This window comes from Meriones unguiculatus, chromosome 10 (assembly GCF_030254825.1).
Source record: "Meriones unguiculatus strain TT.TT164.6M chromosome 10, Bangor_MerUng_6.1, whole genome shotgun sequence".
NCBI lineage: Eukaryota > Metazoa > Chordata > Mammalia > Rodentia > Muridae > Meriones > Meriones unguiculatus.
Genome location: NC_083358.1, coordinates 101,032,559 through 101,054,531, shown reverse-complemented (window position 1 = coordinate 101,054,531; position 21,973 = coordinate 101,032,559). Strand labels below are relative to the sequence as shown.

The 21,973-nt window shown below is 45.5% G+C and overlaps 1 long non-coding RNA gene across 4 annotated transcripts in view; it reads right to left on the bottom strand.

The window, feature by feature from the left end:
* Positions 1 to 21,973, bottom strand: part of LOC132656943 (uncharacterized) — a 121,189-nt gene that overhangs the window by 19,552 nt on the left and 79,664 nt on the right. For 2 of the 4 annotated variants that reach the window (XR_009594777.1, XR_009594776.1), the window contains 3 exons: positions 18,039 to 18,097; positions 6,238 to 7,083; positions 2,871 to 4,329 (listed from right to left, as the gene is read on the bottom strand). This is a non-coding gene — a long non-coding RNA (uncharacterized LOC132656943). Of the gene's footprint in view, positions 1 to 1,368; positions 4,330 to 6,237; positions 7,084 to 18,038; positions 18,098 to 21,973 lie in introns of those variants that run through there. The other 2 variants (XR_009594778.1, XR_009594779.1) reach the window with 2 other exon arrangements.

Genomic DNA, 21,973 nt, shown 5'->3' with positions numbered 1-21,973 from the left:
AACAGGCTTATGAATGGTACGCCCGCTCAGAAAAGAGATGGCATTTTCTCACTAACCCCATGCCTATTAAATGACCCAGCAGCTGCACTCTGGGATCTATGTCCCAGAAACGTAATCACTTGCGTTTATACAAAATCTATTCATGACTGCTCACTGGCTTTTATTTGTATAGTCCAAGCTAGAAACAGCCCAGGCGTCCTTCAGTCAATGGGTGCACAAACTGTCATATCCCTTCCGTAGGATGGTACTCAGTGATAGAAACAAGCCAGGAAGTACACACACAACTTGCACAGACCCTGAGAGAAACGGGATGGGAAAAGAAACAGGCCACAAAAGGGGTGGGGGTCGGGGTCTGGGTGGGGGTGGGGCCCGGATGGGGTGCTCCTAGGAGGACTGGGGAGTGAGTGTGATCGGGTGCATAATGTGTGATTCCCAAATAATCAATAAAAATATGTTGGAAAAAAACAACAGGCCAGCCTCAAAGCAATAGATTCTGTAAGAGTGCAGATATATGATATTTCTAAGGTGACAAAATTACAGAGATGAGGGTCTGTAGCTGTAGCTTGTAGACTAGCACATGCAAGACTTTCAGTCTTATTCTTAGCTTTGTGGCAACAAAAATATCAAGATGGGGAGAAAGGAAGGGGAAATTGTTGGTGGATATGATCAAGATACACTGTGTATTATAGTTATATATATATATGTATGTATATATCTGAAATTGCCAAAGAATAAACACATATATATGAAAGAAATGGAGACCAGAAAAATGTGTTAAGGAGATGTGCCTATTAATGACAGCACAAGGAATTTGTGCTGAAACTGACCTGTATCCTGACAGTGTTGAGTCTCATAGGTCTGCATGGATGTAAACACACACACACACACACACACACACACACACACACAGATCAGCATCCAAAACTGTTGAGACCTGAGTGAGGTTGGCAGAGCGTGTCAAGGTCACTTTCCTCGTGCTGTTATTGTCCCGAAGCCGTGTGTAATATTAACATTGAGAGAGACTAGGCTAAGAGCCTAGTGTCAGCTTGGCAAAATGTTTTGCAACTACGTATGGATCCACAGTTATCTCTAGAGAAAGATCTAGAAAACTCCAGCACTCAGGAGTTTGAAGCAAGAGGATTATGAGCTTGAAGCCCGCTTGGGTTACACAGTGAGTGAAGAACAAGTACCTACAGAGTGAAGCTACCTAGCAAGACTTTGTCTCAGTGAACCAAAGGTTTGGGTGTCAAGACCTTGAAATCAATCCCCAGCACTGAATTTTAAAAGTTAAAGAAAAGGTAGACATCTATAATTTGATTATATATACATATATATATATATGTATATATATATATATCAGCCAATTGCTATTTTATTTGGACTCTAATTCAAACCATAAAAGCATGTGGGGGGATCACAGGCTCCAGCAGGGAACAACTACTGTTATTCTGCTAAATGATACGCTGTCAAACTGCCTTCTAAACATCTGTTTAGGCCCACAGACTAGTGCTGTTCTCCACCTCTGTCACAGAAGCTTCCCTTTACAGTGGACAGGGTCGACGAAAGGACTCACCACTGGTCAAAGTACTGAAAATCAGTGACTGTTGAGTAGCCACAGCCCTAAAAGGTGCAGCTACGTTGAAAACCCCGAGGCTCAGGGAACATCTGAAAGAGGTGGGGACAGACTGAAAGAGCCAGAGAGTGGAAGGAGTCCATGCAGATGCTGTTTTCTGGCTCTGACATTCACTGTACTCATTCACTCACAGCAGCTCTGGTCACCTGCGCAGGATTAAGCCAGGCAACAGTCCAGCACGGATGAGGGAGGCTCGCAAGGTTCCACCCTGGTTGAGGGCTATTGGCAGCGGATGGTTGCTAGAGACGAGAAACCTGTTTTTCTTCTGAAGTGTGGCCGCTGGTAGGTCGCCCACATTTCAGTGGACGGCCCCACACCCATGTGCATACAGGCAGCACATTGGACTCAGTAGGTTATATAGAAAAAGAAGGGAGCTGGAGAGACAGATGGCTCAGTGGTGCAGAAGAGCCAACTTCAGCTCCCAGCACCCACACTGGGCAGCTCACAGGGTTCTTAGCTCCAGCCGCAGAGGATCCAATACCCCTGTCCTAGGCTCCACAGGCACCTGCACTCTTGCGCACATATCCACACACGGACATACACGTAGACGCATACTATTTTAGAGTATCAATAAAAACAAATGTAAAAGGAGGCATGAAGGTAGGAAGGGGAAAGTTTGTGGGCTGGAAAGAGATAGTTGGAGGTGGAAATGGTCAAACTATATTGTGTGCATGTATGAAATGATCGAATAAATTAAAATATGTTTAAAGATGCATGTGATATTTGTGATAGGATGAAGTTGAACGTTGGTTCCATAGTTGGTCAAGTAGTTATAAAGGGCTGTCAAGGTGGCTCAGTAGGTAAAAACATTACCCTCAAGCTTGATCTGGGTTTGATCCTTGAAACTCACATGGAGGAAGGAGAAAATTGACTCATAACTGACTCGTATAAGTTATCCTCTGACCTACCCACACACACACACACATACACGCATGCACGCAGGCACATACACACTGATAAATAAGAAAAAATATATAGTTATTTTTCATTCCATAATGCTATCGTAACCGAAAAAATATGAGTTTTTAAACTTTAGAGATTCAAATTCCGAACCACAATATTCAGAGATAAAGTCACTTGATGACTACATCTGCTTCAAAGCAGAGTGAGTAGGGTAAAGGTTAAACCTAACCAAAATGGTTAGGTTTGGCTGTGAATAGATGGGTACCACGCAGGCATATATCATATCTATTTTTGCATGTTTTCAAAATCTTCCATAATAAAAATTTAGGCTTACTTTAATGAGGGAAAATTTTAAAAAGGAGGCTGCGTCTCCGAGGAAGCCCTTCCACAACTCTTCATCTGCTCATCAATAAAGCATGCAGCGTGCATCTCAACTCCCGTGTGCCAGGCACCGCACCGGGCTTCAAGGAAATGACGTTTCGAGGCCCACTGCTCCCCGGTGATCAAAGGCCGGCGGGAGCAGAGAAACTGTGAAAATGAGTACGTGCCGATGAAGTTGAAGAGCCCTGGAGGAGCCGCCTGTGCTCTGCACCCGTAGAATGGTGCCCCGGAGAGCCGTCAACCGACATTCTGCAGCTCCAGCCTGGAGAGGACAGGCCCTTAAGCCTGAACTAGAGTTTCAATCAGGGCTCAATGTCACCTCTTTTCACATCAGTACTTTTCATTTCGGATCCTGTTCTAGCCCAAATTGTATTACGGTCTTGTGAGCTGGCTCTGCTGTCACCTTCAGGGACACAGGGCTAATGATCTATATTGCAGTCTTCCAGGTCATGAGACAGGATGATACGAGCTTCGATTCAATATGCCCGTCACCAGCCGCCACCCCTTCCAAGGCGCTGGCTCGCTTTAGCTCTGCCTCCATCACTCAGATACGGAGGCAGAGGGAAACTGTTAAATGAGCCCTTTAGAAGGGAGGAAAGTCACTTATGTCTCTTCAAGGAGGAAAGAGAACACAACCTCCTTTGATGAGACCACTGCTCAAGGGAGAACGAGCTGTCCCGTTCATACATATGTATATGGACATGCATATTCCTTCTAGAGAGGTACATATAAATCTGCTTTATGGCTAATGCCTAATCAGTTGCCATGTGAAGGATGCCACACGGTTAACAGCATTAAGGCCATAAATTACATCTCGGGGGATGTGGTTTCTCCACAAAGCCACTTGGCAAGACCTGCTTGATTAATGTCACACTAGGGAGGCACGGCAGAGGTGAGATTGGCAAAGGAAATGGCAGAGAAGACTCAGGGACAATGGTGTCAGCAGTATTCACAGCAGTTGGTCTTAGAGAATAGGAGTGGGGGCGGTTAGCCTTTGTTACGATGAAACACTGCTTGATTTACTTATTAAAAAACAAAACAAAACAAAAAACCAAGAGGCTACCCAACCCTCAAGGAAGCATTAGCCTCTGTTCTAGATATGCTGCTGACATGCATTATTTATCAGTACTGTGTTCCATTATTGCTAAATAGAGAATCGATAGATTAAAACACAAAAGACCTGCAGAAATAACCATCACCAAAGGAAGGTCGCTCTTCTGCTAGGGCGGACCGTGACGATGCCTGGCCAGCGGAGCAGAGCGTCTGTTTCCAGCCCCGCCATTTGTCTCTATTGAATCTGCCTGTGAGAGAAGGAAGCGCTCCTCTGCCTTGACCAAGACTGATTTATCCTGTCTCTCGATGCAATTTGCAGCCTGGACCTCATTTGAGTCCTTACCTCCAGAGTCTTTAGTCTGATAGAAGGAAACAATAAAGGAATTAGTTTTTTGTCTCGGAAACCTGCCTATAATTACTTTTAGTATCAAATGGCTCCAAAAGCCAGCACGTAATGATGTTATGAAGCTTAGCCATGGGTGATAGGTTTGACAGACCACCGGGTATGCCTGTTACTAGAGAAAGGAGGGTCTGTGATGGCACAAATAAGATGAGGTGAAGGCCCCAGGAGCCTCACGTGTATTCCAGGAGTTGCTCATTTATTACATCCGGATGTCTTGCCGTTAAGAAAGACCGGAGTTTGGGAACTGGCTTAATTATTCAAGCTGTCTTTTATTTTGATAATAAGGAAAACCAACTCACTCTAAGCAAGTCATGATCGTTGGGATGAAAAAGAAGTATATTTTCCCAATATAATTCAACAACCGCCTGATATACTTCTGTGGAACACCATTACTAAGCATGAGGGCTGCGTGTCCACTCATCAGATACTTCCTGAGTGCCTGTGGGGAGTAGGTGAGGTGCTCAGAGTTAAGACTCCCCTTTCACCACAGAGCATACAGCGTGGTAGAGGAGATGGTCATTCAACAAATAATTACACCGTGAAGGAATTCACCAAAATTTTGGAATCTAGTGGGGCCCAGCAGGTGCTGTGAGCAAGGATGGAGAGAATACGGTCTGCTCACATGAGGTAAACTTGTCTTACGCGACAGAGCGTCAGCAGGAGCTGGCCTCAGTGAGGAAGGGATGTGCAGGGAGGTGAAAGGTAGCTATCATCTACGTTCCAAAAGCTCCTAAGAGGGCTGGACGTTGGAACCTAGTAGGAGCTGTTCTGAACCCTGGCAGGTGGCCAGCGCGCTCCAGCAGGGAAGCAGCGAACTATGGGACAGCACGTGGATTACAGTAGGATGAGCATTCCGAGCTGACCTGAGCCACCCCCACATCCCCTACCCCCACCCCCTTGCAGTGTGAGAGCAAAAGCAAGGAAGGCTAGGCTTCACACAAGAGAGAATGAGTCTCCTTGGCTTGTCTGGCCCAGTACCAGCTGTGCCCAATGAACACAACAGAGTTTGGCCATTTTTGCTATTATTCCCTCTCTGGCATAACTACTTTAGTTTTTAATCTCTCTTTTGAAAAATGAAAATGGGGACTTGGCAAAGATGCAAAAGAGATCTGAAATTTAAAAAAAAAAAACTTTCTAGCTCAAATATAGCAAAATATGCCAAGATGAATATTACAAAAACCTCCCCTCACCAAAAATAAAAATAAAATAAAATAAAATAAAATAAAATAAAATAAAATAAAATAAAAAATAGCATGATGGTTTTATGAAGTGTAACTGAAACCAAGCCAAAGAGGTGACAGGACTCTTCTCATGCAATCATGCAAAGGTGTTTACGGGGCATCTATTGTACATGCTTGACATACAGCAGCAAGTGAGGCAGACAAGGGTCATGTCCTCAGCGGGTTTGCCGCCCAGCAGGAGAGAGAGGAGAAGCCAATACAGCTTTGGGTAGTGACAAGGGCTATAAGGAAAATAAAGCAGACGCAGATAGTGAAGAAAGGCAGGAACGAGTAGACGAAAACGGAATACAGCGGCCAAGAAGATCCCCTGTGAGGAGCCAGCTACATGTATCATCATTTCTGGGAGGTGGTCTCTGCTGTCACCATCTCCACCTGTCTTGAGTGCTGGGACTACAGCCATTCACCACCATGCCCGGTTTGTATAGTGCTGAGCATCGAACCCAGGGCCTCCTTCATCCCAGGCAAATACATCCCCAGACATGTGACAATGGAGCGAGCATGAAGCCTAGAGCTTCAGGTGACATTAGTCTCACTCCTTCAAATTCTCTCTCTCTTTTTTTTTTCCTGTTACATTTGTTTATTTTGTGTTGTGCATGCATGTGATCACGTACATGCTACGGTACCTGTGCGATAGTCACAGGATAAATATGCAGGAGTCGGTTCTTTCCGTTCATCATGTGGATCCCCGGGTTAGAACTCAGAGCATCAGTCTTGGTGGTGGGTACCTTTACCCTCCAAGCCATCTTGTCAGCCTCCCTCAGATTCTTAACTGCCATCTCCCACATCCCTGAAGCAATACTGCTGCCTTCAGGCCCCCGGGTCTAGGCACGAGCACTGGCACTGGAGGGTTAAGGTGGGGCCCCTCTGGAGGCTTACACTGAACCCAGGGGAACCCCTGTACCCAAAGGAACATGGTGTCAATCGGCAAATAAAACACACCGTGACTAAGAGGACAAGAGAGACGACAGAGAAAGAGAAAAGCTTTCTTCCTGCTTGTTGAACAGGAGACCCGCCTTACACTTGACACTTCAGACGATGTAGCTGTCCCCGACCATCAGAGGAGGGGACAAGCCAGTAGGCCTGAGTGGAGAAAGACATAGGAACATTTGAAAGGTATTGAATGTTGTGAAAAACAATTATGGCATCTTCCGCAGAGGAGAGGCAAGTGCACAGGCCTGCAGGCCAGAACAAGCTTGGCAAGTCTCCGGAAAAACAGGACCGCTGGCTCGCTGGCTCGCTGCCAGGCAGTGGTGGGCGGCAGGAGCGAAACTGGAGCCTCCGGGGGCAGCTCAGGTGGCTGTTGCTAGAAGGATGCTAGCTTCCAGGTCGCATGGAAGCTGTGGGAAGGCTTTCTAGGCAGGGAGACGATTCCATCTGATTGATGTCTGAAGGGCTGTTTCAGAGACAGTGAGATGCATCTCTAGCTTACTGGAGAATTAACTGATGCGTTTTCCATCTTGTCGTGTGACCTGGAGGAAGACAGTGACAGGCTCGAGCCTAGGTACCTTGAGGAGGGAAGAGTCAGGAGAGATGCAAAGCTTAGTGGAGGGAAGAGATCTTGTCCACTAGGTCTGGGGTCAGGGAGGCAGAAGCTGTGAGACCCGACCTTCCTCCTTCTCCTCAGTGGAGTGAGAATCAAAGAATGAGGTGTGGCTGAGGAGAGATTTGGAGCAACCTCTAAAGGATCAAGGAAGACCTCCCTGAGGAGATAGACACTGCTGGCTGGCGGGGGAGAGGGAAGACCCTCCCCAGAGGAAGACCCTCCCCCGAGACTGCAGAACCCACTCTTCAGGGTTTCTGAGCTACACCCCCCCAGCCCAGATCTGTAAATTTAAACCACCAAATGCCCTGTGATGCAGCTCTCCGGGCCATTTGCAGATGTCTCCCGTGTGTAGCTCTGAATGATTGGCACTTTCTTCCTCGGCTCATCAGTATTCTCAGCACTCACTTCCTCCCCAGTCTCTCGCTATATGATTTTTATTATGTTAGTAAAATTTCCCTTAAAGGTCATCCATGATTTGTGCCCTCTCCTTGTTGTCATAGACACTGTGTGTGTGTGTGTGTGTGTGTGTGTGTGTAGCCTATAGGAGTTTCTTCCTTCCTCTGCCCTTGCCTCTCATTTGAAGCTCTCGTTTGGAATTAGCTGGATGAGGGCTTGCAGGGTTCTCTTCAATCACTGTGCCCTTGCCTCCTCTGCACAGTTCTTTCTCAGTCCCTTAGTCAGGTCTTATTCGCACCACCTGAAACTTGACGCAGTCCTCAGTGACCTTACATTTCTGGCTACCAGAGAACCCCAACTGAACAAGGCCTATCAGCTTAATGAAGAGCTGTTGGCTGGTGGCGTCTAAATCACATCTTTAGCCCAGACTCCTGTCTCTAGACTCCTGTCATACTTGCAATTTATCATCATGTCCAAGATGAAGTGAAATATTTTCTTGCAAAAATCCCCTTCCCCTCAGTATCAGCACTTCTGGGTTTAACTGGAGAGCTAAGCTTTGATGCCTCTTGCCTTCATCCTTCTTACATCATTCTATCGTTTTTGTCCTCCATGGACATGGTAGACACAGTCCTACTTTCCTATTAATTCATCCACTCCAGACACAGACTTTGAGTGACCCCTCCCCCGATGACTGGGCTTCTCTCGCTAATATCCTCAGCCAGGATCCTCCAACCACTCATTCCTTCAACAAATATTTACTGAGGACTCACTGCATCTACTGGGGATAGGGTTATTAGACAATGATGGCAAAGGCCTGGCTCTCACACAGTCACTATGGAAATACATGAAATCACTTTGAAAAGCGACAGTTGGTAGGCATGACATGTGATGACATACAGAAAGCGATGGTGGAGGGTGCAGGAGGCACAGTGATGTCCTCCATCCAATGAGTGCGTGCAGAAGTCCTCTCTGAGAAAGAGGCATTTGAGTCTGGATCCACATGAAAGAAGAGAACAATTGTGCACATCTGCAGGAGCAAACCACGCAAGTGTGAAGGTCCTGGTGTGGGAATAAACCTGACTTGGTTTGATAAACAACAACAGAAAAGGCTGATGTAGCATGAATGCAGTGAACCAAGAGAACTATAGAAGATGAGGGTGGAGGGGCTGCCGTGGCCAGACCACATGGGCTCCTCAAGCAGGGTTCTGTTGGAGCTTTATTCTCTATGTTCAAGCAGAAGCCCTAGAACGGGTTGAAGAAAGCGATGATAGGGTCTGCTTTGCATTTCTGTAAGATGACTCTCACTACTTAATGTGTGAGAATGGATTGTGTGGCTCTTGAGATGACACAAGGAGAGCGATTAGGAGCCCAGATGGGAGCTAATGGTGACCTGGTGTGCATCAGGGCAGTATAGAGACAAGTGGACCAATGCAGTGATTGACTAGCAGGTAGGCATGATAGTGTTTGTTGACGGATTGGCTGTGGGGATATAGGAAAACGAAGGAATCAAGAATGACTCCTAGGCTTTGTGTCAAGCAGTGGTTAGCGAGTCAAGATCTCTTGAGATGGGGAAGCTTGGGATGGAAGAGTGTGGTGGGCAGAAAGTCTTCTCACTGCACACCCTCAATGATGGGCTCTCGCTACAAGGACAATCAGTCTACTGGCATTAGGAAGGCCTGACATTGAATCCTACTCTGTTTCTATGAAAATTTACTTACTCACTTACTCCAATTCTTCTTTTTGAAAAGAAAGAAAAAGTATTTCTTCTTTCGTATCCAACAGCCCTCCTCCTTCCCCTTGCAAAGGAGACTTCACTCTTCTGGGTTTTCTCGCCTGTGATTAATTTACTAATTTTTTTTCTTATTTCTGGGTCATGGCAGATTTAAGCTGGTTTTGCTTCCACCTCATACCAGCCTAGCATATAAACAGCCAGATCCATCTTCCTAATGCTCCTGCCATTAACCATGGAGGGCGAAGCACTGTGGTCTCCAATAGGACACTAAAATTAAGACTCTTTGGTCTCAGTTTTCTAAGGCAAAAGGACAACAGGAGAAACTTTTTAAAATGCTACTATGCAAGTATTTTAAGTGGCCAAGAATATTCATAAACTTCCAAGAGGATCTCATCTCTATAATAGGAAAGAATTGGGGCTAGGGGGACAGCTGGTAAAGTACTTGCCTTGCAAACATAAGACCTGAGGTTCGTACTCAGAATCCTTGTAAAAGTTTGCTATGTGCTGGCTGGCAATCCCCATGCTGAGGAGGCAGAGACAGAGGCTCCTGGGGCTCACAGTGACACTACTTACTTGGTAGTGTCTTCAGGCAAATGAAGAACCCTGTCTCAAAGAAGGTGAACAGTGTTTCTGAAAATGACACTGAGGTTATCTCACATGTGCACGCACGGGCACGTGCACACGCGTGCATACACACGCGTGCATACACACACACACACACACACAGGTACATTTACCACCCTACAAACATAAAAAAAAAAACAAAACAAGTAAGGATGGAGACTAAGAGATTGGGGTAAAGACAGTGTGGAACCCAGCTGTGAATGCCGGTTCCAAGGGTGGGGGAGGGGTGTTTCCCCGCTCAACTCAAGCCACAAGAGCCTTGGGGGGGGGCTTACTTGGAAAACTCGAGGCTTGGCATGAGAAGGCAGGGTTGCTGTGGTTTCTGTATGGTTTGACTATGTTTTCCTCAAAAGATCAAAGCTCGAGGTGGGGATGGTGGGACCTATGAGTGGAATCTTGGGGGAGGGAGGGGGGGAGGTGATTGGGAGTAAAGCTCTTGGGAAGGAATCAATGCGGTTCTCAAAAGACTCCATTCGTTCCAATGGGATCAGGTTCTCCAGGAAAAAGTGAGGCCAATTCCTGATTCTCTTTGTTTTAGGGTCCGGTGAGGAGGAACTCATGATGGATGACATCAACCTCCAAAACTGTGAGCTAAATTAACCTCTTTTCTTTAGAGAGTACCCAACCTGAGGTGCCTTGTTACAGCAATTGAAAATGGACTGCCATAGCAGGTATCCCAGACTGGTGTCTCACTTCTGCCTGGGGAATCTAAAAGGTAGTGATAAGCTGACAGGAGAGCCTAATGGCTGGCTAAAGGCAGCTGCACTGACAGCCCACGCTTTCTGTTTGTGAAGACTATTTTTCATAGGGCTGAACTAGATTGAGTAGGGTCAAGGATGGCCTGGAGCCATTTCGAGGTCTACTTAAAAGGACTACCAGGAGGTCTTTTGGAAAACTTGGGCTGGGGAGGGGGTCAATTAGAGTAAATTGCCTCAACTACACTATACACAGCACTATTGGCTGGATGGGGTAGCAGGCCCTTAGTCCCAGCTCTCAGGACACAGAGGTAGGCAGATCTCTGTGAGTTTGAGGTCAACTAAGTCTACACAGAGAGTTCCAGGCCAGTCAATAGAACATAGTGAGACCCTGTCTCAAAAATAAATAAATAGGCTCTATTCTCAACCTCTGTGTGCCTGAGCTCAAGCTTGAGCTTGTAATAAAAAGACCCTCTGTGTATATATCAGATTAAAAATAATAATAAACAAACAAACAAACAAACAGGTAATTAGAACATCCCCATTGGAGCCTCTCAAAAACCCACAAAAAAAATAGGACCCCAAATTGTGATACCCTATTAAGACAGCATTGAGAAAGTAAGCACTTCCCTGTTTCCTTTAGCTGGTTCCCTTTAGTCTTGTAAATTTCAAAATCACTGTGGAGAAAAGAAAAGAAGAAAAGCAGGCAGTGGAAAGGGAAGCCACATGCCCCTTCTCCCTGCCACCCTGCGAACCCACTAGAAAGGAGGAGACTGAGCTCCGAAATTTTAATTCTTACTTTGGTCCTGCAGTTTTAGTATTAATTACTAAAATTAAAACACAGAGCAGAGGGAGAATTTGCCCATTTATAAAGGGTGGTATAAGTTTAAAGTCTCTTCTTGATACCATTTCAGGAGTCCCCCTTGTTCAGCATTCTGGTGGCACACAGATTTTTTTTTTTTTAAGTCTCCCTTGGTTGTCTCCTCCAGGCTTCTGCCATGGCCTTTGGATTGTCCAAACCCCAAGTATGGAGTTTGATGACATCCCCTACCTGAGCTCATCTCTATTTTCATTGGAATCTCTCGCAATTCCAACAGAATCCCTGCCTTCCATCAGATGGCCCCCTGTGCTTTGTAATAACAGCAAATATTCAGCCAACATTATGCAGTCAATCCCCTGTATTCATGAATTCCACATCTGTGGCTTCAACCAATTGAGAATTGGAAAGGTGAAAAAATAGCTCATCTGCTCTGAACATTCAATCTCTTTCCATTGTCCTTATCCCCTAAACTAGAGAGTCCAGCAATTCTTTGTTTAGGGTTTACCTTGTGTTGGGTGTTGTAAGTAATCTAGAGACGGTTTAAAGTTGATGGGAGGATGGCACGGGGTACACAAACTGCAGCTACAGTGCCATTCCCTCCCAGGGACTTCCTGCATCTGCAGATGTGGCTTGTTGGAGGCTGGGGTCCTGGGGTCAAGCCCCTGCAGATACAGGAAGAGGTTATGTTAATGCTGGTGATAACCTTCTAAGATACATGCTATTATTACCTCCCTTGCTGTACAGCTGAAAGCTAGGCAATCGGCTGACCCAGGAGGCTGCAATGGAGCCTAGGAAGCCTAAAGTGAAGTAATTCCTGTCCCTGCGCCTTAATATGCTTTGTTCTCAAGCTACTCCAGGCGCGGTTTCCCGTTCTCTTTCTGCTCACGCTACCCCAATTCCAACTCAAACCCCAACTCAAACTCTTCCATAGAGCTTTCTGTAACTGCTTTCCAGTTGTCTTTATTCTCTTAACTCCTCAAATACTTCATTTGTCCCAGAACTTTAAAGCCTGAATGTGTCCTGTACATCTCTATTGCCTTGTGCAGGCTCCAAGTGTTCCTTCCAGAATGAGACCTGTTTTCCATACTTTCTTGAATTTATCATGGCAGTGGCTCCCAAACTATAAAGCAGGGGCCTCACAAAATAAGAAACATACACATGGCGCTTAAATAGATGAAAAGGTGTTGGACCTCATTGTAATAGGAGATACATGATGGGCTGTAGCTTCACGTATACGAGGAAGCGGAAGAACACTCTCCTAGTATGTGTAAGGCCTTGGGTTAACCTCTAGTATGGCAAAGGAAAGATAGATGATAGATAGATAGATAGATAGATAGATAGATAGATAGATAGATAGATAGATAGAATAAATGATAGACTAATAGAAGATAGATAACAAGTATGTAGAGGAAAGATCAATCACAAATGACAGATTAATTTTATTATGAGATGGATGATAGATAAATAGAAGGTAGAAGTTACAAGCAGGTAATTGATAAATGACAGATAAGAAAATAAGTGGTAAGTAGGTTATAGAGAAACTGATGCTAGATAGATAGATCTAGACAGACAGGCAGATAGATTGATAGTTAGAAAAATCCTGTTTGTGTTACCATTTGTTACCTGTCAGATAAGCAAAAATCCAAACACAGGCCCACATTTGGACAAAGCTGTAGGGGAAGGAACCTTTCTCATGCTACTGATGGGAATGTAAATGATGCAGCCCTTACAGAGAAAAATTTGGCAGCTTCTAACAGTATTACACATACATTCTTTTTGGCCCAGTAATCTCACTTTTGGGAATCCATCCTGAAGATACACTGGCAAGGATCCCAAATGCTGCATGTTCAAAGCTATTCTCACTGTGCTATTTATGAAAGCAAGTCTGAAGAAACCCAATGTCAATCAATAGAGGCCTGGTTAGATCACTACAGGGCAGCCATATCAAAGGAGCCTAGGCAGGAGTGAGGAGGACCACTCCTGGCTGTTCTGGATGCTCTCCAGGATCTGTTGCTGAGTGGAAAAGGCAAAGTGAAGGAGAATGGACATGGCACACGCTGTTTGTGCATGAAAGGAGTGAATGTAACTATGTATTTACTTACACTTTCAAAAGGAAATAATGGAAGAATAAACTAAAATGAAAAGTATTATGTATGAAGGGAAGAGATCAAGGAGGGGGCAGTGGCAAGATCTGTCCAAATACATCCTACTTTATAGTTCTGACTTTGAAATCAATTATTTTGCACAATTCAAAACAAAATTAAGGTACTGGTAAGATGGCTCAGTGGGTAAGGGCACTTGCTCTCAAGACTGACTACATGAGTTCAATCCCCAGGACCTACATGGTGGACAAAGAGAGCCAATTGTCAACAATTGTCCTCTGTTCTCCACATGCGTGCTGTGACACGCACATACCCTCATACACACACAGACTAAATAAATAAAGGTTTAAAACACAATGAAAACATTTTAAAAAGACAGAGAGAAGTGGCAAAACCTGTGTACCAGAGTTGAACAATTATGTAAGTGGAGTGGAGTCAGCTCACTGTGAGAGGTGGAGGAAGACAGAAGGATCCATGTGGAGACAGCCTGGAGCTAGAGATGCTCTTGTGAACTCAAGCTTTTCTTAATTTAGGCAGGGATGGGCATGCGTAGAAATAGCCACCTCCGTGTCTGTCTGCACAGGTTGCTGCACAGACCGCTATTTCCTTGTTGTGCCAGCTAAGGAGGCCGCATAGCAACAAGCAACACGCCATTCAGATCACAGCACCTAATACCATTTTCCAATCAAAGAAACCGAGGCCTCTCAGCGAAATGGCTGGTTATAATGGGACAAGAAATGGAGAAGACAGTCCCAAAACATCTGGTAGTGACAGGGAGTAAGGAAGTGTGTTTAAAAAAGACATTATGGAGACATGTCTAAAGGACACAGGAGAAAACTGAAAAACTCCCAGTGGTCAAACCTGGACCAGGGCAGACAGCAAATCACAGAACTGGGTCAGAACCCCAAGCTTAAGCTAATACATTAGAGTGTATATTGAAGAAAAAAAAAGTGTTTTTGCATTTCTTTAGTGTCTCTGTGTGTGTGCCTCTGTGTGCCTCTGTGTGTATGCACATATATGCATGCATGTGCCGTGAGCATGCGTGGAGACCAGAGAATAACTGGCAGGAGTTGGTTTCCTCCACCGCATAGAGTTCTGGGATCAAACTCAGGTCCCCAGGTTTGGCAGAAAGCACCCTTACCCACTGAGCCATCCTGCTGCTCTGAAGTACACTTTTTAATAAACAAATGGATGTGAAGGGAAGGGTTTCTAATTCTAAGCAAGTTATATAGGTCTCCATCCTCAAAGAGATGAGCCCCTTCGCTGTGGGCCGGACACAGTGACTTCATCTTCCCTTGATTGCAGCATGGAGGGGGAAATGGGTAGCTGCGTGGTGGAGGCTGACAAGCAGTACACAGTGGGAGTCCGTGTTAACACCAAAGGTGAGAAAAGAGAGTGTCAGGGAATTTGAATACTTCAAGGGGTGACACTCCAAAAGGGTGACTCTGTGCAGGAAGGAAGGGAACCAGCTGGAGAGAGGAGCCCTGGAGGAAGAGGAGTGAATTCAAGCAAAGAATCCTGACACATATGTAAGAAGATGCCATAACAAACCCCACTGTTTTGTAGAAGCAAAACACGTTGTTTTGTAAGCCAACTTCAAATCTTATTTTCAGAACATCAACAGCAGTAAGTCATATTAAATAGTATGTACCCTCGACAGAACTTGATGAAAGTGCCGCTTTAATCCTGTGGTCCTCCCTCCCCAGACACCGAGCTCCAGACTCATCAAAAATGTCCAAGAGTTTAGGGTGTAGATGTAACTCAGTTGGCAGAGCACCTGTCTGCAGCACTGAGTAAAACATCGTGGCAATCCCAGGGTTTAGGAGGTAGAGGTAGGATCCTAAATTCAAGGTCATCTTTAACTACACAGCAAGTGTGAGGCTGGCCTGAGCCACGTGAGACAAAAGAAAACAAACATTCAGGTGCTAGAAAGATAGGTCAGTTGGTAAAGTGCCTGCCGGATAAGGGTAGGGACCTGAGTTCGATCCCCAGCATCCACATGATAGCCTACAATTGACAGGCTGGGGCCGGGGTAGGTGGGAACTTAGCGCATCCTCACCATTCTTATATAAAATGTGATAAAAACTAGAAGTTAATTTTTTAAGTTGAAAACTAACTGAGTCAGTTCTAAAGACTAAAGAGATTTTGGTTTGGTTTGGTTTTTGGTTTTTTGGTTTTTTGAGACAAGGTTTCTCTGTGTAGCCTTGGCTGTCCCGGACTTCCTTTGTAGACTGACCTCAGACTCACAGAGATCCGCCTGCCTCTGCCTCCCAGAGTGCTGGGATTACAGGCGAGCACCACTGTGCCCAGCTTTTTTTTTTTTTTATGGGACCCTAATGTAAAGGTAGACAGTGGGGTCTACCACATAAACGATTGTACTAAGAGCATTTCTTCTGGCTTCCTTGTTACAGAGAGATCCAAGGAATCATGACAAACCTCTAGTTTGTTGGATGGTGACCCCTTGGAAGGTCAAAATAGACCCAGGCTTCTGTTAGCTTTCCCAACTCAGGCAGGAAAAGCAACTTGGGTGGCTGTCACAGATTCAGAACACATGGGGCTTGGGTTCTGAGTCAGCAGGGATCATGTCCACCTTCAAGAGGCCCAGGGCTGATGGATAAAGAGATACAGGTTCTCCAAAGAGCTATTGGGAGACAAAAATGGGCAGTTCAGGTTGGGGACCTGGACTGCTACAAGCCAGTTCTGCCATGGCCGCGCTGTTCTACCAAGCTTGGTGTGGGTTTCAAAATATCTGCAATACAGAAGCCGGGGTTCTTATAGATCTTGAAAGGAAAATGCTTACTTATTAATGTATGTGTGTATGTATATATATGTATGCATGTGTGTGTGTGTGTGTGTACATATATGCATGCAGATGTCTGAGGAGGTCAGAAGAGCATGTCAGATGCTCTGCAGCTGGAGTTATAGGTGGCTGTGGGCTGCCCCGTGTTGGTGCAGGAAACTGAACCTGGAACCCCTGCAAAAGCATCATTGCCCTTCGACAATTTTTAAACGACGTTGAATCACTGTATTCTGAAAACAAACCTAGGCACAAAGAAACCTCAGATTGTCTCTAGTACTCTTAGTGCTGGTCAAAACGTTGTGTACCGATTTGCCGTTGTGGGAAGATAGACAAACCCAGTTATGTTAATAGTACTAGAAGCTGAGCTTTTCGGCACAAGAGAAACTGGGTACAAAATAAAACCAAACAAAAACATAATTAGGCTGGGTGAGGTGGCTCAGTGGGTGGGGTCACTTGCCACCAATCCTGATAACCTGAGTTCACTCCTAGGAACATGGGTTGTCTTCTGCTCTCCACAAACAAGTGTTTCCCTCCTACAAATAAATAAATAAATAAATAATATTTTTAAAATGTATAATCTTTACTTAACCGCTGAGAGATGGCTCAGTGGTTAAGAGCATTGGTTACTCTTCCAGAAGACCTGGGTTCAGTTCCCATCACTCACATGGTGGCTCACAGCCATCTGTAACTCCAGTTCCAGTGAACCCAATGCCCTCTTCTGACCTCCATAAGCACCAGCTGCGCGTGTGGTACCCTTACATACACGCAAGCAGAACACCCACGCACATAAAAAAATCCATTATAAAACATTTTTTACTTAGCTAAGTTCGTAACTCAGGTTTTCTTTCTCTAAATAATTTCCAAGTTCTGTCCACTGGAGATGTTCAGGATAGATGAGTGAGGAGAGACCCTGGAAACAAGATTATAACCTCTACTGTTTTCCATAAAGACTCAGGCCTCCTTGGAGACGTGGCTAATCCCAAATCTGAGGTCTATTAGCCTAGGAGATCCTGTCACTCCTGAGTCAAGGAACTTGCTGAGACTATTAGGTCATGTCAAGCAAAATACAGTGGACAGTAACATTCATGGGCCACAGATGACAGGGCCCTGAGCATGAGAAAAAGTACATTGACTAGACTAAACCACGCCAAATATGTAAAAACTCATGAGCTCATAATATCCCTTCTCCACAAGGAAGAAAACTTCATTTTCTGTCCCTGGGGAACTTTAAGGCATCAATCATTCAGATAAAAGTGAAAATTAAGCCAGGTGTGGTGGCACAGGCCTTTAACCCCAGTACTTGGGAGACACAGAAGGATCTCTTGAGTTTGAGGACAGCTGGCTCCACTTAGTGAATTCTAGACCAGCCAGGGCTACATAGTGAGACTCTGACTCAAAAAAATTAAAATTAAAATTTAAAAAAAAATGAAAAAGAAAAAAGAAAAAGTGTGCGTCAGGGGCTGGAGAGAGGTGGCTCCCTGGTTAAGAGCACTGGCCCTTTTGGGACACCCAGGCTAATTCCCAGCACCTACATGGTGGTTGACTGGAACTGGAATCCCAGGGCATCCGGTGCCTTCCTCTGGCCTCCCTGGACACCAGGCATGTGTGTGGCCCATAGACATACATCCTGACAAAACACCCACATGCATAAAAATAAACTTTTGTAAAGCGAAAGAGAAAATTAAAAGGAGATAATAAAGTTCTTATCGTACCTCTTCCTGGACAGAGCGTATTTCTCGGTAACCGTGTAGTTCATGAGGAAATTTCTTCTCTTTGGAATCACAGTAAGTGCATGGAGAAAGAAAGAACAAGAAAGTCACAGGAGTCAGAGCCAGTCAAGGATCAAGCTGGCTGCTCAAACCATTAGACAAAATGTCAGGGGAGCTGGGCCAGGGTGACAGCATTTGAACTCACTGATGACTTTCACTAGAAGTGGAACCGCTTGATGTGATGTTCTTCCACCTGTGGAATATTCTTGCCAAAAAAAAAAAAAAAAAAAAAAAAAGTATAGAATGTAATCAAGTTTCTAACCTCAGCTTACAGAAAATGAGTTTGGGGACCGTGTTAGACACGCGCCGTGAGGACACGGTGAGTCAAAGCCAGAATGTAGACAATCCTGTAGCAGAAATTATATCATGCATTCAATAAATAATGGTCCAAATGTGACAAGGGGGACTATTATTAATTAAAAGAGACAGACCCGATGTGGTGGGTAAGTTTGATGGTTTACAGGCCTGGGAGTCACCTAGGAGACACACCTTGGCAGGGTTTAACTGGAAAGGTGTTTCCATAGATGTTTAACTGAAGTTGGAAAACCCATTCTGAACACAGGCAGCCATTCGGTGTGGTACAGTTTATCTCTCTTTGCTTCCTGGCTATTGGCACAATGTTACTATGATTGTCTCATCGCCTGCCTCCATGCCTTCCTTACCATGAAGGACTGACCATACCCTCAAATCATGAACCAAAGCAAACCGTGCCTTCCTGACTCGCTTCTGATAAGCATTCTCCCGCCCAATGAAATGAGCTAATTCAATCCAGATTAGAGTTTATAAATGCAGTTTTATGGGGAGCAGCTTCCTGGTGGGCTCACCTGTCCCAAGGAACGGGTCAGAAAAGTCACCGTGCAGGGGGAGACTGAAGAGTGGGGGGAAAGGGAAGGATGGGAAAGAAAGAAACTGGGCATGCAGATAGAGGAGAGAGGGAAAGGAGAGAGAGGAGGAAGAGGAGAAAGGAGAGAGGGAGAGGAGAGAGAAGAGTGGAAAAGGAAGGATGGAGGGAGGGAAAGAGGGAAGCAGAGGGAGAGAATGGAAGGAACCAAAATGTCTGGATTACATAGGGAAGCTGCACCCCTGGGCTGGAAAGTTCAGGGTAGAAAGCGGGGTGTGCCAGCAATGCCCTGTAACAGGTAGGGACTGAGGGATGCTGGGAGAATCTGGAGGTCAGGTCAGCTTTGGGATGTAAATTAGGCACCTCAGCCTCCGGTCCCTGGGTCTAAATCCCAACAGCTTCCAGTGTTTTGTCACAACAATAAGAAAAGTAGCTAAAAAAAACAACAGGACAAGAGATGCGGCTCCTTTCAGACATTACCCTTTGAATGAGCCAAACACGAAAAGACATTTTCGAGGCACTGTAGACACCTGGAACCTGGACTGGAAATCTGATACATTATAGAGCCGCCTATGGGGACCCATCCCTGTACTCTCAGCAGTTGTGAGGTGAAAGCCAGAGAGTCTGGAGTTCAAGGTCATCCTCCACCACACAGTGAGCTCAGGTCTGGTTTACGTGAAACCCAGTCTCAAAAATAACGTAAATAAAATAAGGAAATTCTAGTTAATGTTAGGGATGGTGATGGCACTGGGCTTATGTTAGAACAACTCTTTATCTGCTAAGGGGACATATGAAGAAGAGATGGCTGAATTGCTCCATCCCCCTCTCCCTCCCCAAAACTGAAGTGAAAGAAGAGAATACTGATGGTTATTGAAGCTTAATAATGGGCACATGATGTCTTCTAGGCTGTTCTCTCCAAGGTCCTATGGGATTAAACCTATCTCATTATTAGTAAACAGTAAAACAAATATTGTTTTCAACAACTGGCCCAGGTTTTCGGGCACTAAGGAGATCTGACTCCAAATTGGTGGGTTTTTTGTTTTTTTTTTTTTAAGACAAGGCAGTTATGCTGACTCAGATGATCCAGGACCAGCAGAGAGACAGTGGCGGGTATGTTTGCTGTGTGAGTTGAAAACAAGCCCTTGTAGTAGTGATCCTCTACCTTCCTAACGATGCGACCCTTTAATATGGTTCCCTACGTTACTTCATTGTGACTTCATAACTGTATTTTTGTTACTGTAACAAAAATCGGTAAATATCGGTCATGCGACCGACCCCCTTGGGGTCATAGGTTGAGAACCTCTATTTTATACATATTTACTGACTGAAGTTTCTGTTCTGATCAGGAATTGAAAATGGAAAATTTGTTGCAACCAGAAAAGGGGAAGAGATAAAATGGGGTGGAAACAGACAGAGAGAAGACATCCTGGCCAGGACGCTCAACTCCAAGAACTGCACAATATCTTTCTATCAGTCCAGAGAAAGGCAGTCAGGGTTCTTTAAACTTACTAACTGGAGGGTAGGCTGAGCACTCAGAGACTCAGGGCGCCAAACCTGTAATGCATTCCCCTCCCCACCCACCCCTCCCCCCTCCCCCTACCCCTCCCCCCTCCAGTACCCACCCCTCTGCTGCTGGCTGTGTGTGTGGCTAGTCTCTTCAGTCTGCTGTATTACAAAGTCCCCCCTCTCCCTTCCACCCAAACTCCAAAGAAGGTGTAATTTGGGGACTTGTGACCCTTCCATCGTTCAGTTCGCCTCTGTGCGTCTTTCAGCTCAGTTGCCAGCAGCGATAAAGAAGGAAATCAACAGAGTGCTCGCTGCGAGCAGTCCCTAAGATGTCTGAGAGAACAGATATGTTTAGGTAAACCAGAAGCAAGAGTCCTCCAGGCGCGGCTCAGCAACTGAGTTTAATTGGGTGGCAGCTGCTCTCCCTCCTCCCTCCCTCACTCGTGGTTCAGCTTGCAGACAACAGGGATTTACCAGTTAATTGGCTGTTCCCAGGACTGTCATTCACCCAGGCCCTCTTCCCAGTCTTTGTAGCTACACAATGCTTCTCTTAAAATAGTTTGCTGATGTGTGGCTCCCCAAGACGAAGGTGGGGCCCTCAGATCTTTAGGATTTGTCAAGGAAAGGCAAATTTGCACAGGGGAAGGTGTGTGGTGTGGGATGGGGGGGGGGGGGGGGCCGCTGTGAAAAGTCAATGCAACTGGGGACCGACCGGTGTCCTGGATTATGCATTATATAAAGGTGTTGGACCTGGTTCAAGTCTCAGAACCAGTCCGGCAGGTTGAGGGAGTTTCTTTTTATTTCTCACCACCCAACTGAACAGAGGGAACTTTCAGCTTCGTCAGGTGAATGGCTTAGTTGGAAGCGGTGAGAAAGGTCAGCAAGGTAGGGTGTAGATTTCACAGCTGTACCCATCATCAATAGGGTGCTGGACCACCCCCCAACACACACACACACACACACACACACACACACACACACACAGAGACGCAAGGCCACAGAATTAAGCAAGAGGCCTCCAGGGCCCACCGGCCCTCAGTTCAACTCTAGAGTTTAGCTGCCAGTGGCTGTTCAAGTTGGCTGGCTGCTGATATTAAATGTAGTGGGAACGGTTGCCGACTACATCATGCGTGTTTGTGTGCTTGCCTGCCTGGAGTTGAACTACGGCACCAGGTTCTGGTGGTCACTCCGCCTTCTCTCTTGAATACTCAATGCCAAAGCACTGCCCAGCTCTCTGACAAACTAGCCTAGAGCATCCTGCCCTGCCCAGTGGAAAGTTCCAAAATAATTCAGAATGTTTTGTCTTTCTTTTTTTTTTTTTTTTTCTAATTGGGAATTTTGCCATTCAGGGATTCTAATTGGTTCCTAGGAGATGAGATGATTCTTTTGGCTCCAACCACCTCTACAACATTTCAGCAAGGCCATTCTGTTTACCAAATGAATACACTGGCCCCAGGAGCCAAGCAGAAATCAGTTCCAGGCCTCTCCACTAAAAGAAGCAAAGACTGCTATAAGTTATAAATCAAAAGGG